The sequence below is a fragment of the Pholcus phalangioides genome, unplaced genomic scaffold (assembly GCF_987345545.1).
Source record: "Pholcus phalangioides strain wild (caught in Gottingen) unplaced genomic scaffold, Ppha-v1.0 ptg000013l_1, whole genome shotgun sequence".
In the NCBI taxonomy this organism is placed as follows: Eukaryota; Metazoa; Arthropoda; class Arachnida; order Araneae; family Pholcidae; genus Pholcus; species Pholcus phalangioides.
The window spans coordinates 14,834,174-14,842,064 of NW_028301606.1; positions in this window are offsets into that span (position 1 = coordinate 14,834,174).

Consider the following 7,891-nt stretch of genomic DNA (forward strand, 5'->3'; position numbering starts at 1 on the left):
TTCTTGAATATATATTGATTTTTTTTTTTATCCTCCGTAAAACTATTGAGTAGTATCATATATTGATAAAAATGTACATCATGAGTATGATAAATATTGGACATGAAGAATGTGGAAGCTAATTTAATGATGTCGAAGACTATAAAGAAGCTGTAGGAAGTGAGAAATTTTGTCAAGTAAAGATGTGACGGAAAATAATATATAAAAAAAAGAAATAACATCTTAGTTGTCTTAATCTTACGTGCTTTTCGTCACGTTTTCATACAACATTCTAAACACATTAAACACCGAAGTGCGCAACCGAAAAAAAAAATTCGATGCAATACATGCAAACTGTTCCGAAAAAGAAACATTAAGACTAGTAAAGATATTTATGTCACGAAGAGGCTTTCGAATAAGAAGTAGGCTTAAGATGTCTCGGATCTTTAAAAAAAATAGATGATGAGAAAATTATGCAAATCGAATAGAGGGTAGTTCAAGAGATGTCTTATACAGTCATTGTATTCCATGCCGTTTAAATCACGCAGCATTGCAAAACATAGTGGTGTGTCGTCAAAAAAATAAGAGAGAAATAACTACAAAACTTTTTGGTGAATGTTTTCAAAGAAAACCAAGTTTTCTCTTCGAGTTGAAACATAAAAAGCATGAAAAAAAAAAACTGAAAACATTGTCAACAAGGGGAAGTACATATAATGAAGGATTTTCAACAGTTGCAGTCAAATCACACAAATTACAGTGTTTTAAAAAAAGCACTTTTACTCCCTCTCTCTATCTCTCTCTTATCTCTCACTTTTAAAAGTTTTGGCATAATATTTAGACGATTTTTTTATTTTATTCGTATGAGAGTGATTTTAAAATGAACATTATTTGTGGTTTATCCGTGCCATATTCTAATAAATAGATACAGAAATATATCCAATTTTTGATGAACACGATCATCAAATAAAATCGCAGTTTAGAGTCTGAGAAAGAGAAGATTCTACGTTATTCCGCTCACCAAACACTTAGTCTTTTACGCAAGTCACATTTCTCGAATCATTTGGGACTTTTGTCCGGAGTTCAAACGAGATACTATAACAATGAAAAACAATGCGTAAGGCAACAAAGGAAAGATAATAATGGAAATAAAGAAGCAACAGAGAAAGCAGAGTACATAGAAATGGTAGAAACAGCCGATAAAAGAAAAAACAAGAAGCGATGGTGAAGATGGGAGAGACGGGAAGGAAAAAAAAAACAATTTCTCTTCATGTGATGTTTGATGAAATTCAATGAAACTGCAAACAGGTCTTTCTCTTGCTTTTTAGATGCTTTCTGCTGTATATTTCTTAGGATTTCCGTTCCTGGAGGTTTATCTCTGATTTGGCGGTGCTCAACTTTATATTTTCTCGCAATTTTGTTTTTTCCCAAGACAGTAAATATTCCGTAAAACTGAGAGGAACCTGTCCCTATTCAAGTTATTCCTCTCACCATATAATTTTCAGTAATGCCTTGGACGTGCGTTATAACGAATCCTATCATTCTTTCGAAAACGGACGTTAAATCGAAAGTTCGAAAAAAAATTAACTTCTTTAGAGATTTAGAGAATAGAGATTAGAGAAGGGTAAAGAATTACTAAAAAGGGGATGTTGTCACTTTTCGCTAACCTTACGAAAGAACCATACATACGGTTTTCAACAGGTAGCTGGTGCAAAGATGAATTTAAGAGAGAGGAAATACAACTGCCCTTCTCACGTCCTCTTACTTGCCGGATGAGCGCACTACACTACAGAGGCAACGATTCTCAATCGTTCCTTAGAGCTCATGTGGACTGAACCGGACCGTTCATGGGAGTCGGACCTAACTCAGGCAAAGCTTATAATTGCTAACACTGCCACCAGAGGGCGACTTATCCAAGGATGACGTCACTCTTCGCTATCCATACGAAGGTTTGCAACAGCTGGCCGATGCGAAGATAAATTTAAGAGAAAGAAAATGAAACTGGCCTTTGGATGGATAAGCTGCCATCTAGTGGCAGTGTCAGCAAATTATGAGTTTCGCCCTGTGTTAGGTGAGATCGTCCAAAAACGATAGCGTTCAGCGCACACGATCTCTAAGGAAAGATTGGGATCGTTGTCTTTGCAGTCTAGTGCGCTCACCCGCCAAGTGAGAGGACGTGGGTTCGATTCCCCGAAAGAGCAGTTGTATTATATTTTCCCTAACTTCATCTTCGCATCAGCCAGCTGTTGAAAATCTTCATAACGAATTATGTTATTCACTTGATTGCAATGAAAATGCATCGAAATCGAAAATAATAATAAAACAGTAATAGTCAATTACATGCTCGTACTTATGTACCTAATTCCCCAATAGCAAGGGTCAAATTCAAACACAATTTCGGCAAGCGGAAAGCACTGCTTTTGTATTTTTCTTTGCAAAAAAAAAACACGCGGGGCAGAACTAAGCTCGGATGCTGGATTGGATTGAATGGCCTTTGCAAGTCGTTAGATTGGACGAAGTCGTTATATTGACATGGGATGAGTAGGAAAAACTTATAGTACCGATCGTTATAACGGTCGCAAATGACACACACGATAGTTATAACAAACGTTTGACTTCAGAACTTTTTTCCGTCCATGAAATTCATGGAGATTATTCTCTACGTGGAGCTCAGTTGTGCAATATTAAGATGCTCGTCTACACTCATGGAGTTTAACGTCAGGTTAACGGGCTCGACCCTCAACCCGGAGAAGAACAAGAAAAACCTCCGATTCAACGTGGACCAAAAATGTTTTTTCCCCCATCGAACCTGAAGCGACGACAACCAATAGATATCCCCCCCCCCTTCATTTCCGATCCGACTTGGTCGGTAGTAAATTGCTGCAGGGTGATATGACCGTATTTTGTGTGCTGCCAACTAGTATATTATATACATATAGTTGGCCTGCTATGCTTACAATCATAATCAGGAAATATATTATATATTATCAGGTGGTTATTTTTTTTTCATTTACCTTGACTTAGATATAGATGTAAAAGAGTGGTTTATTTTATATGTATCCTAATATATAATCTGGAGTGCATTTTGTTTCATTATTTTTATTATTGAAATCAGTTATGGGAACACTAAACTCGATGATTAGCAATTACATATTTACACTTTTTTTTCCAAAGCTAAGTTTTCAAACAGGAAAAAGAATGTTATGAATACTTAAAACAAAATCCATTTTGGTTTCATATGAAAATTTACGTAGAAATCTTTAAATAACGTATAATATTTAATAATGATTGTTGGCAGTAAAATATGAGGTTTTTTCAATATTTATCTATGGTTTTGTTAATGACAAAGTTTTTAATATTTTTTTTTATCAATACTTGCGTGACTTCTTATGTATGTTACATACGTTTTTCCATCATTACATATGATCTCCATTTTTTTTTTTTTTTTTTGTACTACCACGATTATCAGCCTACTTATCTTTTGGTGTGTTTTATCCGATGGTCGTTCCAGAGCTGGCGATTTAGAAGAAACGGTTATTACGGCAACCTTTGGGTAAAAGTTTGGTTTGGAATTCGTGTTTGATTTCTCTTAAAGAGAGATAAATGCCGGGTGAAAAGTGACCCATCCATTGCAGTTTAGTTCACCGAAAAACAAGCCAAATTAAATTACACCGCACGGCGAGTGAAAAGTTTAGTGCTATAGGTTTTCCTCGGCTTCCATTCAATCTTCATCAAAGAAAGGACCATTTTCTTTCTCCGTCTTACGTAGTTTTATTTTATATTGGCTATATGTTGATTCTTCTCACAGAACAGGTCTTTTCCACTCTAAGCAAAGCATCATGTTTCGTAAGTTCTGCAGACTGTTGATCTTGTTAACATGTTTTTTTAGAACTAAAGTCCTTCAACAGTAAATGAATGTTCGAAAAATAGTAATATAATTTTTTTTTTTCATTTTCTTCGGTCTGAACCGGAAATCATCAAATCGAATCAGTTTCTAGTTTTACACAATATAATCAACGTATCTTTAAACTTCTTTTCTAAACATCTAACAGATCTAAAGATCTTCTAAAGATCTAAACAACTTTCACCGGTGAAGAAAGCTTGAAATTTGAGAACCATTATCTACAGAAGGATTTGATTTGTGTTTATGGTGTGGAAGCGCTTTGATTATTACTCTGTGGGCCGTATTCACCGACAGGGTTAAAACTATAGCCACATTTTTTGAATATGAAATCGACACGGATTGGTCAAGTTCAAGTTTTTAACCAATCCGTATTAATCACCCATCCAAAAATTGTTACTATACTTTAAACCCTGCCGGTGAATACCGCCCTGTGATAGTAATAGCAGATCAATATCATAAACAAATCTATCAGTTCATATAATTAGTATCATCCCAACTACAGAAATAATTCAGTAAGTTGGAAAACAAATTTATAATTAACAGCACACAAACTCGGTACATAGGAAAATAAAACAAGAGAAAAAGATATTTAAAAAAGTATAAATTATTAAGAATAGTGTGTATATATATATATATATATATATATATATATATTATGAAATCAGATTAACATAAAACTTATTAAAATATAAAATTGTATAAAATATTTTGAAAAGGAATAAAATATCGAGTATCGTTATAACGAAATCAATAACAAACGTTCAAAAATATAACATTTTAAATAAAAACGGATGAAATCCCACAGATCTGAGAGAGAGAGAGAGAGAGAGAGAGAGAAAGGGGGGGGAGAGAGAGAGAGGGAGAGAGAGATGCAAGATTGATTTCCAAAACTTTTTAAAGGCAAGTGAAAAATATATAGGTACAATTTCTGACAATTGTATTATCTGAAAAATCGATAAATAAGATCATCGTTACAAATACTTTATCTTCATGATTGCAAATAACTTCAAAGATCTAGTGCAATACATTAGCACATTAATATTAACATCATATGAAGATACGAATGATGATGAAAACCATAGAATTTGATGCTTTTTAGATATGTCGTACTCAAATATCAAACCACAATCTGATATTAATTTTTTTTTCCATTTTTCAGCTAAAATTTTCAAATCCGCTTAACACGATATAGACGTTAATGAAGTATGGCTAGAGTTATTGACAATTAACTTATATGATGAGAAATTTTATACAACTCCAAATCATTCATAATTTAAACCACAATAACATAAGTTCAGAATATCTCTCTTTAAAATACTAACATTCTTTTCTTAATAGTTTTTCAACAGAAAAACAAACGTTCTAAGTACGCGCTAAATAACGAAAGAAAACCACATACCAAAAAATAAAATAAAATACCACGCAAAATCGAATTCATTAATCGTTTTCCAAAGAATCTAATTAGAAGATATCAAAGCCATAATTATATGTAATTAATAAGTAAATGAGGAATTTTTTTCCCGTTCACTTGACTCTAAATTTACTTGAACTTGTCTTGAAACACCAAAACTTCAATCTAAATAATTGCAGGAAAAAAATACGCAGAACTTTCGATAATATTAGAAATATTTGCAATAAGTTTTGACAGAGATACGAACGATTTGGAGAGTGAATTTCAGCAGTCGTAAAAACTTCCATCAATGTCTTTAAATCATATAAGCTTGAAGCTGGAAAAAAAAATCTACTCGAGTTGACACATGCTTCTTTTTTTTCTGACACATGGAATGTGTATAAGAAGAGGTATTATGATCTTTATATCGCTCTTTTTATATTCGTCTGTACTTTACTTTAAACCCTACTTGTAAGTATTTCAGTTGTAACATTTTAATACGGTACAAAGTCACTTGTAGATGAGAAAGAGAGAAACAAAAAAAAAAATTAATCCGTATTTCATTGCTTTTCTCAAGTACTTGATGGTTGGTATTTTTTTCCCCACTCGAACGTGTGGTTTTAGCTTCTCTCCCTCTTACAGTTCTTCTACTACCACTAATACTTCTTCAGTGCTCAATCAGCATTGAAAGACCGAAAAATCTTTCGAGAAGTTTCTCAAGAACTTTTTCGTCAAATTCTTTATCTTGCGAACACTTTTTTTTTAAAGGAAAGATAGCACAAAAATAAAATAAAATAAATAGGAGAGGAATTTGGAATGATAAGAAGAATAAGAAGAAAAAAAATACTATATTATATATGTATAAATGTATATTCAAGTGCTGAGAGCATTACACTTAACGAGAAAACGAAGTCAGGCAGAATAATAAAAGGAGTTTCAGGCCCGAAAAACCGTTCTTCATATTACGGATTTTTCGTGGTAAGGGAATTTTCTTTACGGATTTATTTGCTTCTTGCGATGGAAATTTTCTTCTAAGGAAAAAAAATTAGAGAAAACTTTTCTCACCTCTGACGCGTTATTTGGAAATTATTTATTGCTACATCTCATCGTAGATAAAAATTACTTGCTATTCATTAACGGGAAGTACTTTTTTTTTCCACTTAAACTGAATACCAATATGTATTTTCTGCAACTAAATCTGATGATGTGAAAAGATAAACACACTTCTTCACAATTTATCTACATTTATACCCTTGTCGTTTACTTGAAGTGAGTAACAGTTGTGAAAAATTTGATTTCATTAATTATGGAAAAATCGTGATTAAATTTATTTTTTTACCTTAACAAAAAAATATTGGTAATAATTGAAGTTTCAATTGACAAAATGTCGGTAAAGTTAATTTTTTTTATTCAAACCAATTACAAGATACAAGAACAAACATAAACTACACAAAGACGCAAAATATACATATATATTACATGCAGTATGTAATCCCAAGTCACTGTAAGTTCCTTCTAGCAGGCCCATATGATTTTTATAATAATGATGATCATATAATCAGAATGAATAAGAATGATTATCATATTGACAAATATTTGAATCTATAATTTTTATTTTCAATTTTTTTAAGAGAGAGAATTTGTATGGATTTTAGTTTCTTCATCATGACTTAAAGACATCAATTATAAATAAATAATATATATATACTTATATATATAATATATATATGTAATATTATGTTATATAATTATGTAATAAAAATTCATATTATTTGAATTCAACTAATAAAGAATCTTTATTGAAAAATATCACGGTTTTTTTTTTCTTTTTTATCGCCAAAATAGTTATTTAAAACTGAAGATCACGTAGTTATTATTGTTTACGATTATTTCTTAAGATTATCAATAACGATTAAAATTCGCGATTATTATTGAAGATTTTGCTAATTGTTCGTGAATCGTATCTAAATTCGATTTTGAATTGATCAAGGTTTCAATCAGACAATGAACCAAATTACTTTGTCCTCGTGGTATTCAATAAAACAGACTAAAAATCACTTTTTAGAGTGAATGTTGAACCGAAGAAAAAGCAGTATTCATTAATTCGAATCCATAAAAATTATTTTTCTAAACTGTTATACTTGATAAACTCTGTTTTTTCCCCATTCTAAAATAGTTTTTAACCAGTTCAGAAAATATTAAAATAATTGTATTGATAAAGAAAAAAAACAGAAATTAAAGACAAACATTAGAAACAAAGAAATTCAATTACTGCCATTTTAAAATTTTTGATATTGCTTTTTTCTGTTTGAGTCTTTATTCTGCTTAATAGTCATGATCTTTTTTTTCCATTTTGGAGACTTAAAAGTTTTATTTACAATTAACGTAGAAAACGAAAAGAAACTATGCGCGTAAGTGATCAATCACGTCAATGGAAATTATTTAGAAATTTTGAAAAAATATCGAGATTTTAATTTTTATTTATCTGCCCTATGACGCGCTTGAATGAATGAAGGGAAAACGAGTTTCCTGAATCCATAAATGCTTCAAAAATAATATATGACCATTTAATTAACTAATAATTAATTTCTTCAAAAAATTTATACAAAAATATTTTTTTC